Below are 14,362 nucleotides of genomic sequence, written 5' to 3' on the forward strand. Positions count from 1 at the left end.
TAAACATTTCTTAAATAAATTTATTTATTTTTAACATTCTTTTTAAAATATATTTTGAGTTCTGATTTCTCATCCTCCCACCCATTCTTTCCCCACCCATTATGAAAGCAAAAAAAATTGATATTAATTATAAATGTAAAATCATGTAAAACATTTCATTTTGCAAAAAAAGCAAGCAAAAATAAAGAATGTGAAAAAATATGCTTCAATTACACCCATATGGCATCAGTTCTCTCTCTGGAGGTGGATAACATTTTTCATCATAAATCCTTTGGAATTGCCTTAGATTGTTGCATTAATCAGAATGTCCAAGTCAGTCACAGATAATTACTGTACAAAACTGCTATTACTATGTATGGTGCTCTCTTGGTTCTGCTCTCTTCATTCTGCATTTTATCACATAAGTCCTTCCAGGTCTTTCTGAACCATTGTGGTCATCATTTTTTTTAATTAGTATTCCAACACAATCATATGCCACAACTTATTTAACCTTTCCCCAATTGATGGACATCCCTTCAGTTTCTAATTCTTAGTAACAAAAAGAGCTTTTATAAAAATTTTTGTTCATATAAATCCTTTTCTTTTTTCTTTGATTTCTTTGGAATATAGGCCTAGTAGTGATATTGTTGGGTGTGTACAGTTTTATGGCCCTTTCGGCATATTTACAAATTATTCTTCAGAGTGGTTGGACCAGTTCACAACAATTTGTCATTTTTCCTTTTTTGTCATGTTAGTCAATATAGGTTAATGATAGGTGTGAGACAGTACCTTGGTTGTTTTAATTTGTATTTCTCTAATTAATAGTGATTTAGAGCATTTTTATAAGACTATAGATGGCTTTGATTCCTTCTTATGAAAACTGCTTCTTCTTATCCTTTGATCATTTATTACTTGAGAAATGATTGATATTTTGTAAATTTGACTACATTTCCTATATATTTGAGAAATAAGGTGTTTATCAGAGCAGCTTGCTATAAAAATGTTTCCCCAGTTTCCTTCTATTTTTTTCTGCATTATTTTTGTTTGTGTAAAACCTTTTCCATAATTAGGGAGGGAGGGGAGAGACGGGGGGGTAATTAAAACTTATGAAAGTGAATGTTGAAAACTAGAAATAAACTAACCAATAAATAATTTTTAAAAGATATATTCCTTTCTATCTCCATTCACTTTTCCCCAGATGTCTATCACATCTAACTTTTCTAAAATTCCATTCATCTCATTCCCTTCTTTCCTATTTTTATGGTTACATTTATCTATCTCTGGGAGAGAAAAGTTGAGGTCCCCCACTAATCCTCCTGTAATTCATTTAACTTTTCCTTTATGAATTTGGATGTTATGCAATTTTGTGTATTATGTTTAGTATTGATATTACTTCATTATCTATGGTACAATGTATTTTATCTGCTGATCTCTTTTAATTGGGTCTATTTTTGTTTTTGCTTTTGATTTGTCTGAGATCATGATTTCTACCTTTTTTTTTACCTCAGCTAAATTATAATAGATTCTGCTTCAGCCTTTTATTTTTACTCTGTGTGTGTCATTCTGTTTCAAGTATATTACTTGTAAACAACATATTATTAGATGCTGGTTTCTAATCCATTCTGCTTTCTATTTTCTTTTAAGGGTAAATTCATTACAGTTATGATTACTAACTATATATTTCTCTCCATCCTATTTTCCCCCATTTATCCTCTTTCCTTTCACTCTTTCCATCCCTTAACCTGACTTGCCTTCTACTATTCCCTCCTTCCTTCTCTTATCTATTTCTTCTTCAGCTTCTATACCCAGCTGAGTATGTATGCATGTTTACCCTCTTTGAATCAATTCTGATGAGAGTGGGGTTTAAATGTTGCCTGTCACTTCCCCCTTTATTTCTCCCTCCCTTATAAAAGCTCTTCACCTCTTTTATGTGAGAGAATTTCCTACACTCTTCTTCTCCCTTCCCCTTCTTCCCATGCATCCCTCTTTCTCACCCCTTAAGTTTTTTTAGATCATCCTATCATAGTCAACTCACACTCATTCCCTCTGTCTATGTGTACTCCTAAATGGCCTGATAATGACAAATTTCTTAAGAGTTGCAAGTATCATCTTTCCATATTAAGCCCCTCAAGATTTCTTTTTCAGGTTTACTTTTTTATGCTTTCCTTGAGTCTTAACTTTTGCCATGAGAAGTAGTGTGCCTCATGGCCCTAAATTCAAAACTGAAACTGTGTATGGGCAATGCAACAGGATCCCGCACCCAGTACTAGCAAAGGGTTCCCTGTTATAGCTTTCTCACCTGATGTCTGCTTCCTTTCCCATCACTGGGTTGAGAGCTCTTGAAGCTGCCTCCAAGGCCAGATGCTGGTGTTGACATTGCATGCAGTCCAGGATGCTTCAGGTTGGCTGCCATCCTGGTGCCACAGACTTCTTCTGCCAACTCCTAAGTTGTTTTAGGCTGGAAAAATATCTCACCCTGACCTTCTCTTGGCTCTGCTGCCCCAGAATTCTATCAGTCCCACCCGCTTATTTTATTCTTTTTTCCCTCCTACTTTCTGATAGGCATAGGTTCCCAAAGTGGAGGACACTTTGAACCTAGGAGTCACTTGAACAATGCCTCAGGTGCAACTGGGGGGCATTGAATAAAAATAAGGGTGCAGTAGAAGCATAAGGAAATTTTGAAAAACAGTTAATACGTGTTTTAATTTCTTCTTCTAGGTGTCAGTATTTTGAAAGCCTTATGTTCCATATACTTTAGAGATTATAAATATTTGGCATATCAACATTAAAATTTTTGTTCTTAAATTTCAGTTAACTTTATATCTAGCAAATGGTGAATGAGTTCTATCTGTAGTAATATGCTATTTCCAGTGCAGTTTATTTGCTGAATTCTCAAGGATATTTTGAGGTCCGTCTTTATATTATAGATATTATCATTTGTTCCCAAAAAAAGAGTTTGTGGCATATAATTCTAGGCCTTTGATCGTGTCTCTCTGAGAATCAATAGATACTCATTTTGGTTTTTATGTCACCTGCCATTATATATTGCCCAATTCTCACTGTCACCTGGCATTACCTGCATTGATCAATGAATCCAATGTTCTTAAAGATAACCTTTATCACTATCATAAACCCATCCATTCCCATGAAGAAATGTGCATGATCCAGTCCTGTGTGTAGCACTTCTTTATAGAGTTCATGTGGATGTCACTCATGAAGTGCCTTTTGATTCCACTCTTGGATTTCATAGTTTACATGGAGAGATAAACCACTTTTAGCAATATTAAAAAATTTAATGACATATCCATTTTCAGTCTTCACTATTACTTTATGGAGTGAAATCTGTTTCTTGCAAAAATACAAAATCCTCCGTTTTCCAAGCTCTCTATAACCTATCCTTAACCTTCATAACCTCCTGCCTTTCCGGTTCATACATCTAACTCACTGCCACATGCTCTTTGACCCAGTGACATTGGCCTTCTGGGCATCCCACAAACAAAATACTCCGTCTCCCAGACCCAGGCATTTTCTCTAGCTATCTCCCATGCTTGGAATGTTCCTTCTCAACTCTACATAATGTTTTCTCTGGGATTCTTCAAATCCCATTTAAAATTCTGCCTTCTACAGAAAACTATTCCCAACCCCACTTCCTTCCAGTGCTTCCCCCTTTTATTTCCCAAGATGTTCTAATTTATTATTAATTAATTATTCATTATAGATTAGTCAGTTAATTATTATTTAATGTAGTTTGTACATTTTTATTTGCTTGTCATCTCTCCCATTAGACTGTGAGCTCCTTGAGGACAGGGACTGTCTTTTAACTCTTTTTTGTATCTGCAGCACATAGTGTGCCTGACACACAGTAAGCACTAATTTTTATTGACTGCCAAAAGTATTTCCATTCGTTTTAACTGTTTAATTTTATGCTCTGACAGCATCTATCGATTCTCATCCTCCTTTGTTAGATACCATCTTGCAGTGATAAACCCTAGCTTTGGTTAACACTGAATGGGAATTTGCTTGGATGCATTCTAGATTCGTTTTTGTCTGCTTTACCTTGTCAAAAGTACGTAACAAGGCTTGCAGTGAATAGATTTTAAATATTCTAAATGTATTGTTTTCACTAAGGTTGAATTTTGGATGCCAGTCTCTTGAGATAAGTAAATTCAGCTTTCTCTTTAATTGCTTTATGCCCAAAGTCTTACCTATAGATGACAAAAGCATTTTAAAGCATTGACTTTATTTATTGATTTAGTTTGGCCCTGGGTTAGAGCTCAAAATCTTGAGTATCTATTCTTCCCCAGTACACCTTAAAATTTTTTACATTTATGGACACTAAATCACATTTTTATATTACTGAAGAAAATTTCCATGAGATAAAGTAAAAAGGAAATGAACTTCTCAGTGGGAGCCTTATAAGATCATGGCTATACATATATGTGTGTGTACCTATATATGTATGTGTGTATGTATCATTAATTAATATGTTTTATTACAAGCCCTTCTTGGGCTTGAAAACTATTTTGAGAATTAATGATAATAATAATAATGGATTTATGGCTAGGTTCCAATGAAACTGAACTTAAACTCTCTGTGGAAGATGCTTTTGATATCAAATGTGGCTGATGTTATTGTTTTGGTGGCATGTTTTAAATAAAGAAGAACAAATGATCTAGGATTCTCACTAAATTTGGGTCCATTTTATATATTTACAGTACATAACTAAGCCATGAATATAGAAATGTGTCAAAAGCCTTGTGATAATTAAAAGTGTTATAAATGTCATATTCCTTTAGATGGTGTGTTCAAGGATCATTGAACTGATAATACCTTTCACACCCTTAGAATTTGGAGGCACACCTTCTTTGCTCCCCAGTTGATATTTTCTGTAAATATTTATAAATTTTGGCAATATAATATTTGAATTATTATTATTATTATTGTTAGAGAAAATTAGTTCACATCTTGTTCAATGAACTTCACATAGAAAAGGTCCTGAGAAAAATTTCTCTCTTTCTATTCATTTATATTTAACGCTCTGTGAACTATTACTCAGGTGGATCAAACAATGTATTTTGTATCTGAATCATTCAATAAGCATTTATTAAGCACTTACTATGTACTAAGCCCTGGGAATACAAATGAAAAGGAAATTCATCCTTATCCTCAAGTTTACATTCTATTGAGGGAGGAAAAACGTACAAGGTACAAACAAAGTAAATGAAAGATAGCTTTGATCTTCCTTGTCACCAAAGTAAGATTTTATAGTCTGATTTTTTTCCCCCACTGTTTGCTCATTTCCCAGTCAATTATTTGACTTTTTAGCTCTTTGTTAAGGTAGGTTTCTGCTTCCAGTTTGGAGAGTATTCAGGGGTTTTGGGTAGCTGTTTTCAGAGATATTTCTATATTTCATATTTCTATGGCCCTGTAAATTTTCAGTTGTTCCAAGGTTGTATGATGAAAGGAAAGGTGTTTACTCCTCTTGCTTTGTTCTCTGGTCCGTGAGTGACCACAAGTACTCTTTTCTGCCTTGAAACTGTGAGGAGGGTTACCTCTCCAATACAGCCACAAGCTCTGCCATACCAGTGCTCCTCACCCCAGGACCACCACTCAGGACTGCAATCCATATCCAAGTCCAAGCAAAGCAAAAGAATCCTGCCTCAGTACCAGGAAAAATATCCATGCAATTCACCTCTGACCAACAGATGGATCCCGCCACCATCTGTGGGCCAAGAGCTCTGGAAGCAGCCACTGCCCCTGCTGCCACCACCCTTCCAGTCTAAAACTGGAAGTGGGGCAGGATCACACTCCTCTTTCACCAGGACCCACAAACCTTTCCTACTGACCTTCTAAGTTGTCTTTGATATTTTTGAGTTAAGAAGTCTGGAAACCTCCACAGCTGCCAGTAATTCAATCCCCTGAGCCCTGCTCCAGGTTTGCTAGGGCCCTGCCTATGTAGTGCAGCCCAAGCTGAACTGTGATCTCTCAGACTGGTGGCAACAGACCTTCCCTGTCGACCTTCTAAATTGTCTTGGGCTGGAAATTTGTTTCACTGTCATTTTGTGGGTTGTGCTTATTCTAGAATTTGTTTAGTCATTTATTACAGGTATTTGGAGTGGTTTGGGGGAAAACTCAAGCAAGTCTTTGCTTTTACTCCACCATCTTGACACTGGGATCCCCCTTCCCTGCTGCAAAGATAGGTTTACAGTGAAAAATACTAGTAGCTGTGGGAAGACCACTGTGATGAATGAAGAACCCATAGAGACAGAGTTTCTGCACAATGAATAATTTATTAATTAGACCAGCTGACAATCAGTAAATTGATGGTCCCTGGTTTGGTGAATGATTGGTGAACATTTAATAAGGAGACAGGCTAAAAGTCTTTCACTCTGCTGAGAATATGGCTTGATTATGAGTAGGGGACTCAGTGGTCTCCAGTAACCTAGACAGGGGAGTCCATCTCCTTCAAGCCCACTCTAGTTGGTGTTCTCCTTCATGATCTGGGTTACTCTAAACTCTAATGGAGGGGTGCAAGGACAGGGTAAGAACTCCCCTAGACTGGATTCTGTTTACACCTTAAACAGAAGTTAGATCTCCTAGTTGGGTGGGGTTCTGCCAAAGAATGAAGAGTATGTTTCCTTGAGAACTAGGACTATTTCTTCAATCAATCATGTCCTTTAGAGACTGACTTTTTATAGAATTGGGGCTTAAATTATGAGATAAAGGAGAAAAATCTAGATCCCAACTTAATAATTGGTTAATAATATAATAGTAAAATAATTTGTCTCACCAGAAAAGGCGTCCTACAGGAAAAGAAAATTGAAGTGAGTCTTGAAGGAAGCCAGGAATTCTAAAAGGAGGAAGTAAGGTGGGGGGAGCATTCCAGGCATGAGCAACAGCCAGAAAAATGGCATTAAGAAAGGAGCTGCAGTGTGGTGGGTGATGAGTAAATAGGCCAGTATGTCTGGACCATGGATGGGAGTAACATGTAAAAAGACTATAAACACAGGAAGGGGAACAAAGGAATTTAATTTTGATCCTACAGGTAAGAGAGTCATTAAAATTTTAGTGGGGGTGGGAGGGTCCGTCAGACTTCCACTTTAGTAAAAATCACTTGGGCAGCTTATGGAAGATGGTTGGAATGGGGAAAGATTGAAGCAAGAGATTAGTTAGGAGGCTATTGAAATAGTTGAGTCAAGAAGTGATGAGAATCTGACCTAGACTGGTGGCTGTGTAAGTGGAAAGAAGGGGGTAAATATGAGAAATGTCCAGCTGAAAATGAATGGAATCTAGACCATATGATGTACTTTTGTTTACCAGATTCCTGTTGGTATAATTCTTTTTGTTGATTTTGATTGGAGAATATTGCAATCAAGTTTTTCTACTGCACACATAGGAGCTAAAAACATGGTGTCATTTCCCAGTGCTTCTCTCACATCTTCAATATTTCTCTTAAACCACTTCTGACATGTTTGAGGTCTGGCCTTGCAAATATTGCTTGAGAGCTCCACTTTTCTTCCTAAGCTTCTTACCATAGCAAACTATTGTGTCTTAAAATGTTTTTACACTTTCTGTCAAATGTTGTGGGACAAATGTTGTGGAAGAATACATTTATTTGTGATGGATATAACAAGTGTCAGCTTTTTTAAAAAGTTGCTCCATTTTGCCATAATCAGATTGATAGTTAAATCTATGTTATCAAATTTACAAAGGACTTTCTGGAATTCCAATGAAGTTTGCCCACCTACTTTCATTTATTTATTTATTTATTTTTGCTTTTTGGAGGGCAGTTGGGGTTAAGTAACTTGCCCAAGGTTACACAGCTACTTTTTTTGTGTGTGTGAGTGTTAAGTGTCTGAGGCTGGAACCGAACTCGGGTCCTCCTGACTCCTGGGCCAGAGCTTTACTCTCTGTACCACCTAGCTGCCCCCACCCATATAGTTTTGAAACTTCTTTGATCTATCAGATTGGCTTTGTCATCTTTTTCATCATAAAGTACAATTTCTGGAGTTTTCATTAAATGAAGATTTTCAATGGTCTGAGGTTCATCAATTTTTCCTTCTTCAGATTTTACTGGTTCCTCAACTTCATCTCTCACTTTTTCTAATCTAGAGTCAGTGATAGTTTTCTGATTGCTCTGCACAGGTTGGAAATACAGTATTATGTGAGTTGGAGCTGATAACCACTCCAGTATTATTGCCCCAAATGTGGTCACAAAGTCATACAATACTGAAACAATTGAACAATAACAACATACTTTATTGATTGATTTCATTTATTTCTATGGCCTATGAATTTATCACTAAGTGGCCAGACAATAGAGGACTCTCTCTGTACTTAGTTGGACTGGTCAACAGAAAGCAAACCCAGTCTGCTGCTGAGATGGAGCTAGAAGCTTTTCCAGTTTGGTAGAACATTCAAGGGTGTGTTTTCTGCTGACAAACAATTTTCAGGAACTTTGGAGGTCACCTCTACACCACAAAGAGACTAGAGGTGCACTTGTTAAATATGCTACTGAGGGGTTTCCTTTTTCAGGTACAGACTGAACCAGTCTATACCCTGGGATCTCTTATAATTCTGATATGCTTTGATTCTTTGATTTTGATGTTATGTCATGTATAAATCTTTTGTTAAAAGACTACATAGTTTGTTTTAAGGGCTATACGTATCTGCATATAGGATACACAGTGTATATACATATAAATGCACACATATGCTTGTTATGTGTATGTGTATATAAGCACACATTTTTTGTTGTTCAGTTGTGTCTAACTCTTTGTGACTCCATTTGGGGTTTTCTTGGCAAAGATACTGAAGTGCTTTGCCATTTCCTTCCCCAGCTCATTTTACAGATGAGGAAACTGAGGCAAACAGGGTTGAGTGACTTGCCCAGGGTCACACAGCTAGTTAGTTTCAGAGGCTGGACTTGAATTCAAGTCTTCCAGATTCCAGGCCCAGCACTATGTCCATTGTGACAATTAGCTGCCCAGAATTAAGGATTGTTAAATCCATTTTTCATTCATGTCTGACTTTCTGTGACTCCATTTGGGGCTTTTCTTGGCAAAGATACTAGATTGGTTTGCCATTTCCTTCTCTAGTACATCTTACAAATAAGGAAGCCAAGGCAAACAGAGTTAAATGACTTGCCCATGGTGACACAACTGCTAAGTGGCTAAAGCTAGATATAAAATCACAAAAACTAGCCTTCCTGATTCAAAGCCTATAGTTCTTTCCACACACACACTTACGTGGGTGTATGCACATGACCTCTATTATACGATATGGGATTTTTTTGCCTTTTGTTTTCATTGAAAATTTGTTATTGTTGTTATTGTCTTTTTATCCTCTCTAATTTCATGTCTTTAACTGTGGACTTGGATAAGAAATTACCTGGGGGTCATTTTTGTTGCTGTTGTTGTTAAATAAGATCAAACTAGAAAAGATGCATGGGCTATTTCTACTACTATCAGCCTACTCTCCCTAATAAAGACAGAGAATGTGTCAGTTTGAATTGATGTAACATCTCTCTTCCTAATAGCATTAAGAATTTCAAATACATTTTTTTTTCTTTTCGGTTTGTCATTTGAAGATACTTCTACTTCACATGCTTGGGGAGTGTTCTGTCATCTCAGAGAAAAAAGTCTGACGTCTTTCTTTAGCCCCATTATTCTTAGTTGTTTGTTAGCAGAGGCTGCAGGGCTTCTTCTTGTATTTACATATTTTAAATAATGTGGCTGTAATTTGTCATGTCATTTAATATTATTTCCTACGTATTTGGGTCATTTAGCCATTCCTTATAAGGCACTCAATTTTAAAAATTTGGTTGGTTTGTGGATTTGTTTTGAGACTAGAAGTTTCTATCTCACCCAGGCTAGAAGGACCTGACCCCACCACTAATTAACCCAGGAGCTTTGACTTGTTCTACTTTTTGACCTGGGCTAGTTCATCCAACTTCTGGCAGCCTTGTGCTCTCCCCCCTCCTCTCACCCAAATCCCAGGGATTACCACCTTGGTAACAAAGAGTCAAAAGATTAAGATGATACAAATAGCCAAAGCAGTACAAAGAATAAAATCAACAATTCAATGTTAATCAAAAACTTACTAACAAGGGTTTGAGAAGCAGAAAAGTCAGAAGGGAAAGATAACCCATGAAGGAAGTCCAATTTGCTTTAGCCCTCCTGCAGCTCAGAACTACCCAACTCAAGCCATCCACCAGTCTTAACCTCTACTAGTAGTGATCCGATAGAGGACTGCCACCGTGCCTGGTCCTTAATAGTTGTTTTTTACCATTGTTGCAATCTTGAGTTTGTTTTTTCTTTATATGCAGTAGAAAAGGCAACAAAGGGGCAGAGGAAGATGGCAGAGTAAAAGTAGCAACTTGCTAGAGAGTTCCTCCCCCAATCACCTCCAAATACCTGTAAAAATGACTAAACAAATTTTAGAGCTACAGAACCCACAAAGTGACTGGGTGAACAATATCTCCAGCTGAAGAAAGCCTGGTAAGGAGAAAGGAAGGGTCTATCACACTTGCCTCGGAGCGAAGCGCAGTCCCATGTGGGCTGTGCCAGCACAGACCAGCAGGAACAATCTCAGGGGACTGTAGCACTAACGGCCATGGCAATTTCCAGACTTTTCAACCCACAAACAACAAAGAGAAAGTAAAAGGTCAGGGGGGAAATCCTGTTGTACCTGGGTGAGAGAACAGTGTGGTCTGGCATCTGCCCACAGAGTGGCAGAGGTGGCAGCAGCTGCAACAACAATGACAGCAGCTGCTTCCAAAGCTCCAGGCTGACAGATGGTGGGGGTACCAAGCAACTGATCAGAGGACAATTGCAGAAATCTCTTTGCTAGTTCAAAGGTAGGATTCTCTTGCTTTACCCTGCTTTGATCTGGGTCTAAGTCTTGGGCTGCAGTCCCGGGGTTAGAAGGAGTGCTGGCAAGGCAGAGCTTCTTGAGGCTATGGAGAAGGAGTCCTCCTCACAGTTCTGGGTCAGGTGCCTAGAAGTAGCTCTGACAATAGCTGTGCAAAACCTCAGAATTTTGGGACACAGATCTCTCCACTCTGGAAGCTGAGTTCTACCATTATCAAAAAGATCAAAAGTCAAGTAATTGGCTGGAAAGATAAGCAAACAGAGGAAGAGAAATCAGACAACAGAATCTTTCTTTAGTTACAAAGAGGAACAAAACATAGAACCAAAAGAAGACAATAAAGTCAAAAGTCTTGCATTAAAAGCCTCCAAGAAAAATATGAATTGGTCTCAGCCCATGGAGGAGGTCAAGAAGGATTTTGAAAATGAAGTAAGAGAAAGAGGAAAAATTGGGAAGAGAAATGAGAGTGTTGCAAGAAAATCATGAAAAAATGAATCAACAGGTTGATAAAGGAGACTCCCCCAAAATACTAAAGAAAATAATGCTTTAAAAAATAGGCTAACTCAAATGGCAAAAGAGGTCTAAAAAGCCAATGAGGAGAAAAATGGCTTAAAAATGGTATTGGCTGAATGGAAAAGGAAGTCCAAAAACTCAATGAAGAAAATAATTCCCTCAAAATTAGAATGGAGTAAATGGAAACTAATGACTTTATGAGAAACAAGATATTTTAAACACAGATCCAAAAGAATGAAAAAATAGGAAAAAATATAAAATATCTCATTGGAAAAACAACTGACCTGGAAAATAGATCCAGGAGAGAAAATTTAAAAATTACTGAATTATCTGAAAACCATGATCAAAAAAAGAACCTAGACATCATCTTTCAAGAAATTATCGTGGAAAACTGCACTGATATTCTAGAACCAGAGGGTAAAATATAAGATAAAAGATTGTCTCTTGAAAAAGATCCCTTGCTCTGCCCCCCCCCAAAAAAAAAACTCCTAGGAATATTATAGCCAAATTCAGAGTTCCCAGGTCAAGGAGAAAATATTACAAGCAATCAGGAAGAAATAATTCAAGTATTGTGGAAACACAATCAGGATGACACAAGATCTTGCATCTTCTACATAAAGGGATTGAAGGGCTTGGAATATGATATTCCAGAAGTCAAAGGAGCTAGAATTAAAACCAAGAATCACCTACCTAGCAAAACTGAGTATAATACTTCAGGGGAAAATATGGGCATTCAGTGAAATAGAGGACTTTCAAGCATTCTCGATGACAAAACAAGAACTGAATAGAAAATTTGACTTTCAAATACAAGAATCAAGAGAAGCATGAAAAGGAAAGAGAAATCATAAGGAATTTACTAAAGTTGAACTGTTTTCCTTTCTATATGGAAAGAGGATATTTGTAACTCATGAGACTTTTCTCAGTATTAGGATACTTGAGAATATATATGTATGTATGTGTGCATGTATGTGTGTATATGCATATGTGTATGTATATATGTATGTGTATATGTAGTATGTATGTGTATATGTGTGTATATGTATACAAAACAGAGGGCGCAGGGTGATTGAATAAAATGATAAAATAAAATTAAGAGGTGAGAGAGGACTACATTGGGAGAAGGAGAAAGGGAGAAATAGAATAGGGTAAATTATCTCATAAAGAAGAGGCAAGAGAAAGTTGTTATAATGGAGGTGAAGAGCAGGGAGGTGAAAGGAAATGAGTCAACCTTACTTTCATTGGATTTGGCTTAAGGAGGGAATTTTATATATATATATATATATATATATATATATATATATATATATATTCAATTGGGTATCTTGCCCTACAGGAAAGTAGGGGGGCAGGGGATAAGTGGGGGGATGGTAGAAGGGAGGGCAGATTGGGGGAGTGCATAGATAGAAGCAAACACTTTTGAAAAGGGACAGAGTCAAAGGAGAAAAGACAATAAATGTGGGCAGGATAGGATGGAGGGAAATATAATTAATCTTTCACAACATGACTACTATGGAAATGTTTTGCATAACTACACATGTATAATCTATATTGAATTGCTTATCTTCTCAATGGGGGTGGATGAGAAGGGAAGAAGGGAGAGAATGTGGAACTCAAAGTTTTTTTTTAATGGTAAAAAATTTACATGCAACTGGGAAATAATATATACAGGCGATGGATGGAGTATAGAAATTCATCTTGTTCTACAAGAAAGTAAGAAGGAAGGACGGAAAGGGGGAATAGAGGAGGATAGAAGAGAGGGCAGACTGGGAGAAGGGGTAATCAGTATGCTTGACATCTTGGGGAGGGGAGAGGGGAGAAAATTTGGAATTCAAAATCTTACAGAAATGAACATTGAAAACTAAAAATAAATGCAAAAAAAGAATTTATGAAGTCTGAAAAAAAGAAAAGAAAAAGCAACAAATCTGGAGTAAAAGGTACTGAATTCAAGTTCTGGCTCTACTACATGTGTGACTTTGGGAAAGTCACTTGATATTTTTTGTCAGTTTCTTCATCTGTACAATCTAGACTCAATGATCACAAAGTTCACTCTATCTCTAATTCCTAAGAATCTCTGAATCATCAGAGTAGGATTTCTAAATGAAAAAAAAGATAGAATATATTTAAAACACATTCTAGAAAAATGTATCACAGAAGGCTAGTTCTAAGTTCTCCTTCCTGATTTACCAAAGACTTGTCACATTATCCCCAAAACTTTAACCATTTTAAGGATTATTTCCACAACTAATAAATTGGAAGAAAACTTGCCTACTAACTCCCTTGGTGGGGGGAGAATCCCTTAAGATTACCAAGTGCTCACAATCACATAACCCACATCTTGGAGATTATAGAGTAATATCTGGGCAAGGCTGGCTCCTGGCCCAAACCATCTGATTAATCCTATGGCCTTCCCGATGGATATCAACAGTACATTTGTCTAATCCATTGTGTAGTAATCACCTTCAACCACAAACCCAACTAATAGCAAGTGAGCTTCAGGTCAAACTCAGGGTTCTTATGGATAGGCAAACTTACTCAGGATGGGTTAGATGACAATTTAATGATCCTCATTTTGCCATGGTCAGCACCAGAGCCATTAAACTTATAGTTAAGGTAGAATTTGAACAAAGTACCACCTGAAAGCTCCTTAGAATTATTGCAGATTACTTTGGCTGATACCATTCAAGAGATAAAAATGGATTGGGGATAGGAGTTTGGGGTCAATACCTGATTTAAGTCTTAGCTTGACTGTCTTCTGGCTATATGTCTTCTGGCAACTCAGTACATATGTCTAGACAGAATATACATATACATATATATATATTCACACATATATATGTGTGTGTGTAAATATGAAGAGGCAGATTAGAAGACTTCTCATGTCCCATCCAGCCTTAACATTTTATAAATACACAATTAGAAATTGGAGTTTGGTAGAGGCGTCAAGGACAACTGAGATTACAAACCTAGGTGACTGAATGGATTGGGGTGCCCCATTGAAATA

Source organism: Petaurus breviceps, unplaced genomic scaffold, assembly GCF_028583685.1.
Source record: "Petaurus breviceps papuanus isolate PSGF00001 unplaced genomic scaffold, PetGlider_PUasm1.0 419, whole genome shotgun sequence".
NCBI lineage: Eukaryota > Metazoa > Chordata > Mammalia > Diprotodontia > Petauridae > Petaurus > Petaurus breviceps.